Below are 15,611 nucleotides of genomic sequence, written 5' to 3' on the forward strand. Positions count from 1 at the left end.
GGGGGTTTATGGTCTGCACTGAAGTGTATATCTCTCAGGAGTGCCTTCCAAGAGTCTAGAGTGCCACTCGCAATGTCTCCGCTAGAGATGATTCCATCTTGCCAGGCTCTGGTTTCGGCTGCAGTCCATCTCTCTAGTTCTTTCATCCAGCATTCATGTCTAGGGCCCCCTGGTGTCTTCCATGCCATGGCTATAGTTCTTTTTGCAAGGATACATGAAATGTCCATCAACTTAACATGTTTGCATTTGCTTGGTCTGGGGTAGACCCCTAGTAAGCATTCCCCGGGTGTCCATTCATATCTGCTTATCCCGGCATCAGTGCAGGTCTGTTTGACTTTGGACCACAGCGCCATTGTCCTGGTGCAAGTCCAGTAGCAAAACAAAAGAGTTGATGGCTGGAAGGTTTAGAATAAATCTTGACCGCTGGCATTGCTCTGGGCAACCCTCCAGACCATCGTTCTTCGCCTGCCAAGCCATTACAAAAGGGGAAAAACCATATGCAAATCAGGCTTGGTCCCACCCCCAAAGGGGTAGTCCAGCCCGAACTGCTAGGTCACATCCCTTTTGCACGAGACCACAAGCATCCCCAGACATGTTTCAGCCTTGTTGGGCGTCATCAGTGAGGAGTAGCTTGGGTCTCTAGGCCCAGCAGGCAAGGGACCCACGTCTGGGCATACCCTTCCCACTCGGGGTGACAATAGCAAAACAAAAGAGTTGATGGCTGGAAGGTTTAGAATAAATCTTGACCGCTGGCATTGCTCTGGGCAACCCTCCAGACCATCGTTCTTCGCCTGCCAAGCCATTACAAAAGGGGAAAAACCATATGCAAATCAGGCTTGGTCCCACCCCCAAAGGGGTAGTCCAGCCCGAACTGCTAGGTCACATCCCTTTTGCACGAGACCACAAGCATCCCCAGACATGTTTCAGCCTTGTTGGGCGTCATCAGTGAGGAGTAGCTTGGGTCTCTAGGCCCAGCAGGCAAGGGACCCACGTCTGGGCATACCCTTCCCACTCGGGGTGACAATAGCAAAACAAAAGAGTTGATGGCTGGAAGGTTTAGAATAAATCTTGACCGCTGGCATTGCTCTGGGCAACCCTCCAGACCATCGTTCTTCGCCTGCCAAGCCATTACAAAAGGGGAAAAACCATATGCAAATCAGGCTTGGTCCCACCCCCAAAGGGGTAGTCCAGCCCGAACTGCTAGGTCACATCCCTTTTGCACGAGACCACAAGCATCCCCAGAAATGTTTCAGCCTTGTTGGGCGTCATCAGTGAGGAGTAGCTTGGGTCTCTAGGCCCAGCAGGCAAGGGACCCACGTCTGGGCATACCCTTCCCACTCGGGGTGACAATAGCAAAACAAAAGAGTTGATGGCTGGAAGGTTTAGAATAAATCTTGACCACTGGCATTGCTCTGGGCAACCCTCCAGACCATCGTTCTTCGCCTGCCAAGCCATTACAAAAGGGGAAAAACCATATGCAAATCAGGCTTGGTCCCACCCCCAAAGGGGTAGTCCAGCCCGAACTGCTAGGTCATATCCCTTTTGCACGAGACCACAAGCATCCCCAGACATGTTTCAGCCTTGTTGGGCGTCATCAGTGAGGAGTAGCTTGGGTCTCTAGGCCCAGCAGGCAAGGGACCCACGTCTGGGCATACCCTTCCCACTCGGGGTGACAATAGCAAAACAAAAGAGTTGATGGCTGGAAGGTTTAGAATAAATCTTGACCGCTGGCATTGCTCTGGGCAACCCTCCAGACCATCGTTCTTCGCCTGCCAAGCCATTACAAAAGGGGAAAAACCATATGCAAATCAGGCTTGGTCTCACCCCCAAAGGGGTAGTCCAGCCCGAACTGCTAGGTCACATCCCTTTTGCACGAGACCACAAGCATCCCCAGACATGTTTCAGCCTTGTTGGGCGTCATCAGTGAGGAGTAGCTTGGGTCTCTAGGCCCAGCAGGCAAGGGACCCACGTCTGGGCATACCCTTCCCACTCGGGGTGACAATAGCAAAACAAAAGAGTTGATGGCTGGAAGGTTTAGAATAAATCTTGACCGCTGGCATTGCTCTGGGCAACCCTCCAGACCATCGTTCTTCGCCTGCCAAGCCATTACAAAAGGGGAAAAACCATATGCAAATCAGGCTTGGTCCCACCCCCAAAGGGGTAGTCCAGCCCGAACTGCTAGGTTACATCCCTTTTGCACGAGACCACAAGCATCCCCAGACATGTTTCAGCCTTGTTGGGCGTCATCAGTGAGGAGTAGCTTGGGTCTCTAGGCCCAGCAGGCAAGGGACCCACGTCTGGGCATACCCTTCCCACTCGGGGTGACAATAGCAAAACAAAAGAGTTGATGGCTGGAAGGTTTAGAATAAATCTTGACCGCTGGCATTGCTCTGGGCAACCCTCCAGACCATCGTTCTTCGCCTGCCAAGCCATTACAAAAGGGGAAAAACCATATGCAAATCAGGCTTGGTCCCACCCCCAAAGGGGTAGTCCAGCCCGAACTGCTAGGTCACATCCCTTTTGCACGAGACCACAAGCATCCCCAGACATGTTTCAGCCTTGTTGGGCGTCATCAGTGAGGAGTAGCTTGGGTCTCTAGGCCCAGCAGGCAAGGGACCCACGTCTGGGCATACCCTTCCCACTCGGGGTGACAATAGCAAAACAAAAGAGTTGATGGCTGGAAGGTTTAGAATACATCTTGACCGCTGGCATTGCTCTGGGCAACCCTCCAGACCATCGTTCTTCGCCTGCCAAGCCATTACAAAAGGGGAAAAACCATATGCAAATCAGGCTTGGTCCCACCCCCAAAGGGGTAGTCCAGCCCGAACTGCTAGGTCACATCCCTTTTGCACGAGACCACAAGCATCCCCAGACATGTTTCAGCCTTGTTGGGCGTCATCAGTGAGGAGTAGCTTGGGTCTCTAGGCCCAGCAGGCAAGGGACCCACGTCTGGGCATACCCTTCCCACTCGGGGTGACAATAGCAAAACAAAAGAGTTGATGGCTGGAAGGTTTAGAATAAATCTTGACCGCTGGCATTGCTCTGGGCAACCCTCCAGACCATCGTTCTTCGCCTGCCAAGCCATTACAAAAGGGGAAAAACCATATGCAAATCAGGCTTGGTCCCACCCCCAAAGTCCAGAACATGTGGATCAGATCAGCTTTGTCATTTCCACACCATGGGCAAGCCGGGGAGGACCCTGTGTGGTGTCATATACGTCCGGTATAGGACGTTTATTTGTATCTAACCGAATCTGGAGTTTCTCGACACCTTCTTGGGGTATAGTAACATTCTTTCCCATTCCTTGTCTGTAAGCGTAGTTTCAAGGTCCGTTTCCCATTTCTCCTTCAGTGTCACACTTTTGGGGTTGGGTTTGTTGATGAGCCTCTTATAGAGTCGAGAGACCGGTTTCCAGCCATCCGTAAGGTCGTGCATCTCTTGTAACAGTGGGTCTGGGGTGGGTTCCTCCGGCCAGCTGCACCAGATCTTCTTGGCAGTTTGTTTGAGCCGATGATACCAGAGAAACTGGCCGCTTGATAGCCCTTCATTAGCCTGCAGTGACTCAAAATCCTTGAATTCGCCCTCCTCAAACATATCTCCCCATGTGTAAATTCCGGAATCCTCCCACCTCATAGCTGTGGAGAGATCCGATTCTGTTTTGCACACGTCAACCAGAATGGGGTTGTCTGGAGAGTAAGGGTGTTTCACCTGCCTGATGTATCAGGATCTGGTCCAAATCTGCCTGCCAAGTTCGACGATCAGGGGGGCATCTGGGGATTGTCGTAGAGGGTTCCAAAGAGTTTCCCTGGGGAATATTCTGGAGGGAGATTGTCGCAATAGTCCTAGCTCGGGTGATGGATCGTCCAAGAGCAACTTCGTCACGTGACTAAGCTGTGCCGCAAGATAATACAACTGGAGGTCTGGGAGTTGTATTCCCCCTTCCTTGTATGGGAGGGATAGGGTAGCCAAAGTCAATTTATGCCTGGTAGGTCCCCATAGGAAGTCCTTGATAAGTGCCTCTAATTTCTTAAAGAAGGGCGGTCTGACGTAGTGGCATATGTTGACGAAGAAATACAGAAATCGGGGGAGGACTATCATCTTAACGATTGCTGCTCTGCCTACCATTGCAAGTGGGATTCTAGACCAAAATTTCATGGATCTGCGAAGGCTGGTTATTGCTGCTTCCGTGTTGTGCTCGTGTGTGAGCATCGGGGTGTGACTCACATTAATTCCTAGGTACCGAAACGTGTCGAGTTGCCACTTTATCCCAATGTCCGGGAGATCAGTTTCTTCTAGGCCTCTCAGGCTAGCCAAGGGAAAGGCAGAGGATTTCAGTCTACTGAATTTGATCCTAGAGTATTTTGCATAGTTGTCCAGTACGTCCAATGTGATTGGTGCGTTGACCTGGGGAACTTTCAAGTATAAAAGGACATCGTCCGCGTATAGGGATATTATGTTATGTTCGTTGCCCACTTTGATGCCAGCGTCAAAGAACTCTTTTCCTAAAATATATGGCAATCGGCTCCAGGCCCAATATGTATAGCATGGGCGACAGTGGGCACCCTTGTCTGGTGCCCCTTTGTATTTTCCAGGATTCAGACACTGTTCTACCGGTTTTTACTCTTGCCACAGAAGAATTATAGAGTACTGTGATCCATCTGACAAAGCCCTTGCCAATCCCGAACCCCCTCAGCACCTTGACGAGCCACTCCCAGAAGATAGAATCAAAGGCCTTGATGGCGTCGAGTGATAGTACTGCTAGGTCTTCTTCATTCTCATAGGTTTCGGCCATAATGTGTTGAAGCCTTCTCAGGTTGGCTGTGGTATTACGTCCTGGAACAAAACCATTCTGGTCTTCGTGGATTAGGGACCCTACCCACCTAGCTAGTCTGCTGGCCAGTATAGTGGTGAGAATCTTGCTGTCATAATTTAACATGGCCAGAGGGCGATAAGAGTCACAGTCAGTGGGTGGTTTGTTTGGTTTGAGCATGGGAATAATTATTGTCTCTTTCATAGTGTTAGGTAAGACCCCGTTTTCGTAGGCCTCTAGGTAGACCTCGTGGAGGATTGGGGTGAGGATGGATTCGTATGTTTTGTAAAATTCAGGCGGGAGCCTTACAGGTGGCCAGCGATCTGATTGCCCCTGTCACGTCTTCTGCTATGATTTCCATCTCCAGTGCCTTTCTCTGTTCGCTGGATATTTTGGGGAGGCCTATCTCATCTAGTGTTTCTTTGATTTCATCTCTGTCTATTTGTTCGTCATGGGAGTACAATCTGGAGTAGAATTTGGCAAACGCTTCATTCATTCCTAGTTGTGTCTTGTGAGATGTCCCGTTTTCGTCCAGTATCTCCGTTGGGAGGTGCCTGGGGCATTCACGCTTACACATGTAGGCCAGCAGTCTGCCGGGTTTGTCGGACTCCTTGTGAGACCTGGTAGTGTATTTTGCGAAGTCATTTCTCGCGGACTTCCTTCAACTTCATTTCAACCTCTGGAGTAATGCTTGAGGTGGATTCTAGACAGGAGATCTCTTCTTCTTGTGCTTTGAGTTCAGTCCTCAATTGCCTGCGAGTGCCTCCAGCCTTTGATATTATTTCTCCTCTAGCCTCCACCTTCTTGGCTTCCCACAATGTGCTCCAGGTATATACTGAGCCTTTATTAATGTCAATGTATTCTTCTAGTTTTTCAGCGAGGTCCTCCCTGAACTCAGGGTCGGCGAGGGCCGCAGTGGGCATCCTCCACATGGGGATTGGTGGTCTAGGCCCCGTTAATTGCCATTGCATGATCAATGGGAAGTGGTCTGAGATTGATCTAACTAAATATGCCGTGGTTTCTGCCAATGGTATTTGTTCTCTGTCGATGAACAGATAATCGATTCTCGTGTGGATCTTGTGCGGGGCTGAATAATAGCAATAGATCTTTTCAACAGGATGCTGTTCCCTCCAAATATCCACCAAATCGAGTTGTTGCAGCGTTTCTGTCAGAGCGCATATTGCGGGGTTACTTGGATGGGGGGGTGGTGCTGACCTGTCCATAGAGCCATCAATGACGCAGTTGAAGTCCCCCCCCATATAAAGGTCCTATTTCGGTGGTGTGCCATCCGAGAGCATATTGCTCTAAGGTGTATTGGTATTCCGTGTTGCGGGAAGTACGAATTGACTAGGCAAATTTGAGTCTGCTCGATGGTGCCCCACATTATCACATACCTTCCTTCTTTATTGGACTCGAATCCTTGCAATTGGAAGGGCACATTCGGGTTCACCCATGTGAACACCCACCACGAGTATTTGGAGTAGGGGGATCTTCTCCCGGTCCCAGTCCATCGATCTGTTTATTTGGACATGGTGTCTTCCGTAAGATGCATCTCTTGCAACATCGCAATCGAGACCTTTTTCAAAGGTTCAACTTGATAAACACAAAAGTTCCACTTGCAAAACATGAGATTTCAACTTGCTTCCTTCATGTTTCCCTTCCCAATTCTTAATTGCTCCTTTTAGAATTCAACCTTAGCCTGTCATGCAGTTAATTTGTTCAGTGGTCGTTGTGCGATTGTCAGACCATGCGTCAGACCGTGCGGTACACCCATATCAGGTCGGGCAACCAGGTGCCTTAACCCCTTAAGTGCTAACGACTAGGTATCTCATCATCAGCACTACGTTTGCAGTGCATCCATCACAAAACCCTGAAATCCAAACCCCAGGCTATGCAAGGAGGAGGTTCCTCCTAACGGCCCAGGGGTTGGATTTCCTTAAATTTCACATCAGGACTGAATGGAAATTTCATTGCCACAGCCATTCCCGGCTGTGGCAGTGAAATGGAAGGTGTATAGATCCCTCGATCTTTGGCTTTTCTATGCCATTGAGACTCTCCCCTTTCCAACGCCACCTTCCTTGAAATGTTGCTGGGCGCAGACCGCTCAATCCGAGTCCAAAAACACCCCTTGACCACAAGGGATCCATTTTTGAAGTGGGGGGTGAGGGGTCTGCTTAGTAAATAGGCATCCCTCTCCCCCGTTGGCCCCCAATGCATGGGGCATTACAGTTTGCCCACCCTGGGGGCAGATGGGCACTATAATCTGTTGATCTGCCCCTAGAGAAGGGGCAAACCCCTCCAAAAAAACAAACAACAATGTTGAAGGGTTACTGGGGGTGGGGGCTCACAAGACCACCAGGGATTTTTTTATTTGAAAGGGGATAGCCATCTCCCCCTGCAACCCCAAATGTTGAAGGGTATGTTGTGTGGTTCTCCCTGGGGGGAGATTGGCAGTGCAATCTGCCAATCTCCTCTTAGGAAGGGGATCATATGTTTTTTCTGGGGGTGGGGAGGTCACTAGACCACTAGGGATGGCTTGTATGAAAGAGGGGGTGAATGGGGCATGTCATTTAGCCCTCCCTGGGTGCAGATTGGCAGTGTAATCTGCCAATCTGCCCCTCAGAAGGGGCAAATGTGTTTTTACTAGGGGGTGAGGGTCACTAGACCACCAGGGATGGCCTGAAAGGGCGTTGGGAGTGGTTATATGCACATGGTACTTATGATTTCTTTTTTCTGGGCTGAGCTGACCACAGATAATTAATGCTTTTTGTTTTGTTTGCATTTTTTTTTTTAATGCTAGGAGCATCTGGTTTGTTATGTAAGTCTTTTTTTTATTCTATGGTTAGGGTTCATTGTCAGTGAGGTGGGTGATTGTTTTTGGTGTAGGCAGGAGTGGGCATTCTGGGGAGGTATTTCGGTGGGCTGGGACACAATTAGCAGGGTCATGCCAAAAATGGCCCCTCATGCCAGCAGAACATTGCTGTTTCCCTGTGAAGGCAATGTGGAGGTTAGGGCTACTATTTTGATAACACCGGGAGGCAGCAATGGCCATTAGGCCATCTGGAAAAGTATGAGCTTAACACTGATAATTACACACTGCAAGTGAATCCGAACTCTGTTAAAAAGAAATGGTGGCAGACTCCCCCTCCCGGAACTGAACAGGACTCATGAGATGAGGGGACTTCACAACCACGTACGCACAAGAACAACAAACAATGAAGTGAAAACAGAGGCCTCCCCCCGGGTGGCCCCATAGAAGGGGCAAATCCAAGTTGGTTTACATGTCTCAGTGATGAGAACCCCCCGTTCATGTTCAAATAAGAAAGAGCAACAACATACGGAACTGGCCACACCGAAAAATAAAACAGAACATAAACATCTGTGGCCCAGGATGTCGCTACAGACCCCCTGTAGCAGGTGCACTATAAGTTAATGGGCTGGGGAAAGGGAGGGATTGTGGACATAGTTGAAGTTTGGGGAAATATGAGGGTGGGGGAGGGAAACAGGGCAAGTTTGTTGGGATATAGTTTTAGAGAGAAGGGTAATACAACAAAAAGCAAACAGGTGATGGGCACCATCGAGGACCATACCATAGCAAAAATTGAACAAATTAAACAGAATTATATCCACACCCGAGGCAATGGCCAATGCAGATAAAGAGGGTATTCAAATGTTGAGCTGGAATGTTCCTGGGATGGGATCCCAGATCAAGAAAAGGAAAATATTAGCATACATTAACAGACAAGGCCCCAAGATAGTTTTCCTGCAGGAAACACATATAGGATGCCAACAAGCAGAGCAGCTCGCCCCAAACTGTGGGACACATCAATATTACGCGTCATACTCCAGTCGGGGACGGGTGACAGCGACCCTAGTACATAAAACTTTGCCATTCACTAGTCTCAACTCCGATTGTGACCCGGAGGGAAGATATGTGCTGGTCCATGGCACCCTCCACGACAAGGAGGTGGTACTGCTCAACATTTACGGTCCGAATATAGACGACCCAGGCTTCTATTCCTCCTTGTTTGGAAAACTTGCAAAATTCCCCACGGCCCACTTGATATGTGGCGGTGACTTCAACACCATTTTAGACGTGCACCTAGACTGCACGCTGAATCAACCGAGAGCACTTTCTAAGTCCGCCCAAATAATACTCACCCACATGGCTGACTTAAACTTAAGAGACGCATGGCGCTCATTAAATCCCACGAAAAGAGAATACACATATTACTCCACTGTGCATGATATGCACTCCAGAATATATTTATGGCTAGTCGCCAGTGTTGCATTAAGCTGGGTCACTGATGCACATGTGTACCCCAGGAATAACTCGGATCACTCGCCAATACAGCTGACGATATGAATCCCTGAGTGTAAAATAAACAGACCACCATGGAGATTTAAATCAGCTGCCCTCCAAGACTCAGTTTACAAGACAACATTAGCTCAGCACATTCAAGAATACTTAGACATAAATGAGGGCTCTGTCTCCAGTCAAGCAATAGTATGGCAAGCATTTACAGTCTGCATTAGAGGCAATGCGATGTCCACTGAATTCAGAGTCCTCAAAGACATACGTAGAAATCTAGAGCACCAAGAAACAGAAATTGCTAATAGACAATCTCAGTATGCACGATCCCTTACCCCACAACTACGGCTGGAGATTAAAACTAAACTAGATGAATTTAAAGAAGCAGCGGTTAGGGAGATCCGCTACTTTGATAAACCTGCAGCAGCGCAAACGTTACAGGGAATGGGAGCGCCCGGGGAGACTTGTAGCCAGAGTGGTGCGAGGCGAACGAGGCCCGCCCACCATCCCATGCATAAAATTGATAAACGGCAAAGTGACCGCGGAAAGTACAGAGGTTAGAGGGACATTCTATGAGTTTTATAGGCAGCAATACTCCTCTCAGAGCAACGCCACTGATGAGGAAATAGATTAGTATCTCTCCAGCATACCAAAGACACTACTAGCTGATGCCACTAGAGAGACCCTCGAAAACCCAATCACTGAGGCCGAGATAGCAGAAGCTATAAAAATAATACCCAAACGGAAAGCACCGGGCACAGACGGCCTGGGAGTGGAATTCTATAAAGAGTTCAGTCCACTTCTTGTACCCAAGCTTCACACAGTATGGACAGAGGCCCTAGAAAAAGGGGAACTACCCGAAACCACCAGGGAAGCAGTCATCACGCTATTATTTAAACCCGGGAAACCCCCGGATGAATGCGGCTCCTACAGACCGCTAACACTAATAAATGCTGATGCTAAAATCTTAGCCAAAATATTAGCAACCTGGCTAACCCCGCTGATGCCCTACATGTTCCATGAAGATCAGGCCGGTTTCGTAGCAGGTAGATCCACAGGAACAAATATTAGATGGTGCCACAAGATTTTGGCAACAATACCCGAAGAAACTCAAGGGGAGGCAGTGTCTCTGGACATGCAAAAAGCATTCTATACAGTATACTGGCCCTTTCTATTTACAGTATTACAAAATTACGGGTTTGGTCCAAATTTCATCAAATGGATCAAAATACTATACACACGCCCCTATACCAAGATAAGTATTAATGGCTCCCTATCAGACACATTGGAACGCCTGGGAGGCACCCGACAGGGCTGCCTGTTATACCCGCTCCTATTTGCATTGGTGATAGAGCCCCTGGGGGACATGCTCAGGACCCGCTACAGTAAATATGGACTATGGCTGGAAGGTAAACTGGAATTATCACATTATACGCTGATGACATTTTATTGTACCTAAAGAATCCAGATCGCACGCTTGGCAGAGTTCTGGCGGAAGTTAAGAAGTTTAGCGACTTCTCCGGCCCAAGACTCAATGCTGACAAATCTGAGATTTTCCCACTCACAAAAACAATGGTAGCACCACACAAACTTCACGGACTCATTTGGAGCCTTATACATATTCAATATCTAGGAACATACGTGACTAGTACTGCCCAATTATCCCACACTCTAAATTACAACATCTTGGCCGACACCTTGTGCGCGAAAATGGCACTCTGGAACGCCTTACCTATCTCAATGATGGGGAGAATAGCCCTTACTAAAATGATAATTCTCCCAAAACTCTTCTACCTATTCAATACAGTTCCGGTGTGGCCAGGTCGAGCGCTGTTTGCAAAAATAAAAAGCGCCTGCATCACATTCACATGGGGGGGACATCCCAGATTGAGTTGGAGGACATTAACGGGCCTATACCCGTAAGGAGGCCTAGCAGCACCTGATTTCAAACTCTAATATTTAGCAGCACAAACGCACTACGCTGCCAAGTGGGCTACTAACTTCCTCAACGCTAAGAGTTCACCACATGAACACCACACACCAGAACCTGCCACACTGCTCCATAATATGACAAGGTCGCAAACAGAATTGCAGACATCTACGGCACAGGTAAATTGTATCACCCGAGCTTGCCGATCTGGGGCGACCCCCATATACCACCTGCCCTAGACAAGGATGCTGCTACACATTGAAGCGCCAGGGGTATCGTACAGTGGGGTCAATTGTTCCCAGGCAAACGTTTTGTTACCTGGGAGAACCTTAAAGACACAATAGGAGACGCCTCCAAACACAAACTGCACTATATGCACATAAAAGCATCAATTAGAAGCATATGGCCAGCTATTCCGGAAGAACCAGTGATAAACCTGGGATTGGGGTACATGATCACTGAAGGTGCAGGGAAAATCACGGCATCCACACTGTACAGGACTATTGCTCAGACTCGCCAAACAGAAGAACATAATGCCAGAGTTAAATAGGAACAAGACCTGGGGCATCAAATAGAGGTTGTAAAACGAAGGAGAAGGGCAACACACAACTATCTGTATGTAGTTAAAACTAGGCAGTGGGAAAATCCCATTTAGGCAAAACAAAAGCACTACAGAGCAGTGACCAAGGAGATCCAGGGTCGGTTTGTGTTGCCCTTCTCCTTCATGTTACGATACTAGTCTGTTAGGGCTTCACCCTGCTTACTGCACCCTCAATGCCCTTTGGGTTATGAGCATCAAATAGAGGACCACCAATGGCTGCAGATATGCACATTGACCAAACACATATCATGTAATGCCAGGTACAAACTTATACATTATAAAATAGTCCATAGGACACATTATACCCCTGCTAGGCTCAAGTGCATCCACTCCACAGCAGCAAATACATGCCCTAGATGCCACTCCGAAGACGCAGACATTTTCCACATGTTGTAGACATGCATAAAAGTAAAAGAATACTGGGCAGAGATTTCTGCAGCGCTAGACGAAATGGTTCATCGGCCCATCAAGTTGTCACTGCAGCTATGTCTCCTGCGGGCTGTAGGAAAGATAAAACCAATATGGCGGAAACTCCTGAACTTGAGCTTACTGATAGCTAAGAGTGGAAAAGTAATACACTGCCTAGGAAGGCAGATTGGGAAAGAGACATTATATGGACAAATGACACCAAGGAACTGTATATAGACTCAGTACATCCCGCTTCCAGACGCAGAAATATATGGGCCAGATACAAACAATACCTGTCAGACAAGGATGACCCCGAGGACCCAGATTGACAATTAATGTGATCTTGTACGATGTAATGTTTGAATTCCTTACACTGTGTGCATGCCCTAACTGTGTGCAATTATAAATAAAGGTTTAAAAAAAAGAAAAAAATGGTGGCTTCTAGACTGGATGGACACTGTTGAACAGAGATCACAACACAAATTAATGCAAAATGTTGCGTCGGAGACCAAAGCCTTGAATAAGCTACCAGGCTACCTGGAGAAGTTCCCAACCAAATATAAGAGAGCGATATTTATGAAATTAAGGTTGAATTTATTTGAAACCAAAGAGATGCAATTGCTGCGGGAAAACAACCTGCCATTAGACCTTCAGTGCAGACTGTGTAATAGTGCTAATGAAAGTCTGAAGCATTTAACCTTATTCTGCCCGGCACTTAGAGCTTTGAGAACAAAGCACTAGAGAATCTATATATTAGAACGACGATCTATGTGTGGTGAAGAATGCTGGTCAGTGTTTTCAGATGGAATAAATAAAAACTAACTTATGCACTGACGTTTTATCTGGATCAAGTGATTAAGCTGTTAACAAAGGATAACAAGGAGATAAACAAACAAGAGAAATAAGAATACATGTGCCACTTTATGAGACTGAAACATTGACTTCAAAGGAAGAGTTGAAAAGTCTTGAATGGTAAGTGAAATGTAATGAAATGTCTGTTTTGGGAGAGGTGTGATGTAAGTAGATGTATTTTAAACATTTCTAACAAACTGAATAAAATAAAAAAAATACCTTTAAAAAAAGTATGTTCTGTCTGGTGGGGGTTTCTATATGGCCATTGCCAGCATTCCCATTTCCAATTAGTTTGCAGTTTCCCTTCCTTGGCAGCAGATCAATGGTAGGGAAAGGTTTGCAGATAGCTGGGCTGTATTACAGTGTTTTCCTCTGGGGAGGGATGGGGACCCTGCCAAAGATCCCTGGGACTGCTGCTGCACTTGGGGATGGTCGACCTACATGGGAGACAGCCGCTAGGCTAGGGACATGACCCCAACCATGCTGAATCCCTGGCTGTTCTGTGTTACAGCTTCACCCTACGGGAAAGGATACTGACCCTGCCGGGGCTCCACCGAACAGCTGCTGGACTTGAGGATGGTCAATCCACATGGGAGATAGCAACCCAGGCCAGGGACATCACCCTCAACCATCCTGGAGATCTGGCTTGGCTATGTTACAGAATCTCCCTGCGAGAAGGTTGGGAGACCCTGCCGGGGTGCCATGGCACTGCCATTGCACTTGGGGATGGTTGATCAACATGGGAAACAGCCACTCAAGGTCAGGGACATGGCCTTCGACCATCCTGGAGCCCTGGCTGGCATGCGTTGCAGCTTCTCCTTCCACAAAAGGACAGGGACCATGCTGGGGCTCCCCTGGACTGGCGTTGTACTTTTTGTCCATTAAAAATAAATACTGGACGGATTTACAACAAATCTACAAAAGCACGCTTTCAGGACCAAGCCGTCACACCTGCCGCAAGTTTGGTGAAAATTCGTCCATCGGCTTGGGCTGTAGGCGTGAGCAACATTCTTTTTCTATTGCGTCTATGGGAAAAACCACCCATTTTCGGACCACCCTATAACTTTGCCCCCCCCTAATGAAACCTCACCAGACTTTGCAGAATCAATCTGATGGGGCCATATATTTATTTTGCAAAGTTTCATGAGGATTTGTCCCGGGGGGCACAGTTATAAGCTGTCCACAAAGTGCTCTTCCTATGGTTTGAGCAACTTAACCATAAATACAGGGCCTGTGGTTAAGTTACTAAACCCATAGGGAGAGCACTTTTTAAAATTAAGAATATCTGGGTCCGGTCCACGTACTCACTTCCCTGTTCGGTCCATGGACGGGCCTCCAATTGGCGCTGATTGGACGGTAAAAAGCATGAGGTGCGTCATGTTTTTGGGGAACACCTGTCACGTTAGATTCGCGGAAAGCACCCGTTGTCCATGAACATTGCACTAAACCCATATTAAAAACACACAACAAAGCACTTGCCAAGCTAATGAAACAATCTCTGGGGAGGTGAGTGGTGAAGAGGATAAGATGGTATATGGCCATAAAAAGCCAAAAAACGGGTTTGTTTCTTCTCCGATGTCCGCGAACAGTCCAGGCAGTCCTGTGATGTTAGCAAACATCAGAGATGTTCAGGGACATCTATGCTTATTTGTGCATTAAAGGGTTGATGAAAAACAGTTTTTGAATGGCTTATAACTTTGACACCATTCAAAGAAACTGCATGACATTTTGGAATTCCATTCTAGACCTGACTCTGAATGGTTCTGCAAAGAGAAACAAATAAGAGGGGGGTCTTTAAATATTTTAAAGGCTTGTAAATGTGGTGCCATTTGACACATCTGCACATCAGTTTGCAAAAGTATTGTAGACCTAGATCGGATGATTTACCAAAGTTTGTTGGGATTTTGTAAAGAGGGGGCAACATTAGAGGGGGGTCTAAACATTTGTAGATGACTTATAAACATGTTTGCCGTTTGACGAATGTGGACAAATGTTTTTCAGAAAGATTGTAGACCCAATCTTGAATATTTGGGCAAAGTCTGAAAGGATGTTGTCAAGTGGCGGCTATGTTATATATCTATTGTATGAATGTACATTTTTACACTTTTGAAAAAATAAAACATGAGCAGATCTGTAGCAAACTCATGTAAGGAGCATTAGCAAGGACCTTAAAGCATGGTTTTGCAAAAGTGTCCGTGTTTTATTTTTTTAAAAGTGTCTTGATGTAGGCACAAAAATAGTGATATACCTTTGGTGACTGAGGTATAGCCTGTGGTCATGCGCAATTGGCAGATTGTCTGTGGCAAGACCTAAGGACATGACCCGGACAATCTGGCTACTGGCCATGACCTCAAGGGACCATCAATGTGGTTCAAGTGGGCATGGCCACCTATGTGGTAAAGTATTTCAAAATTGGGATAGGTTTGAAAATCTACTTGTTGGTACAGGTTGAAGTGCTGGATGGGATTGCAGCAATATGGAGGGTCAGCAAGAACTTGAAATCATGGTTTTGCAAATATGTCCTGTTTTTTTATTTTTTTCAAAAGTGTAAAATTTAAGTGCACAACACAGTGATATAACATTGATGTCTGGGCAAAGGGCCTGGTCATCAGCAAGGAGAAATGTGTACTGTAATTTGCAATTTCTGACATGCAGCATGGCCGAAGCGGTAGGTGTGAATCGGAAAAGATATTCTGCT

The sequence above is a fragment of the Ambystoma mexicanum genome, chromosome 2q (assembly GCF_040938575.1).
Source record: "Ambystoma mexicanum isolate Mex_15411 chromosome 2q, UKY_AmexF1_1, whole genome shotgun sequence".
NCBI lineage: Eukaryota > Metazoa > Chordata > Amphibia > Caudata > Ambystomatidae > Ambystoma > Ambystoma mexicanum.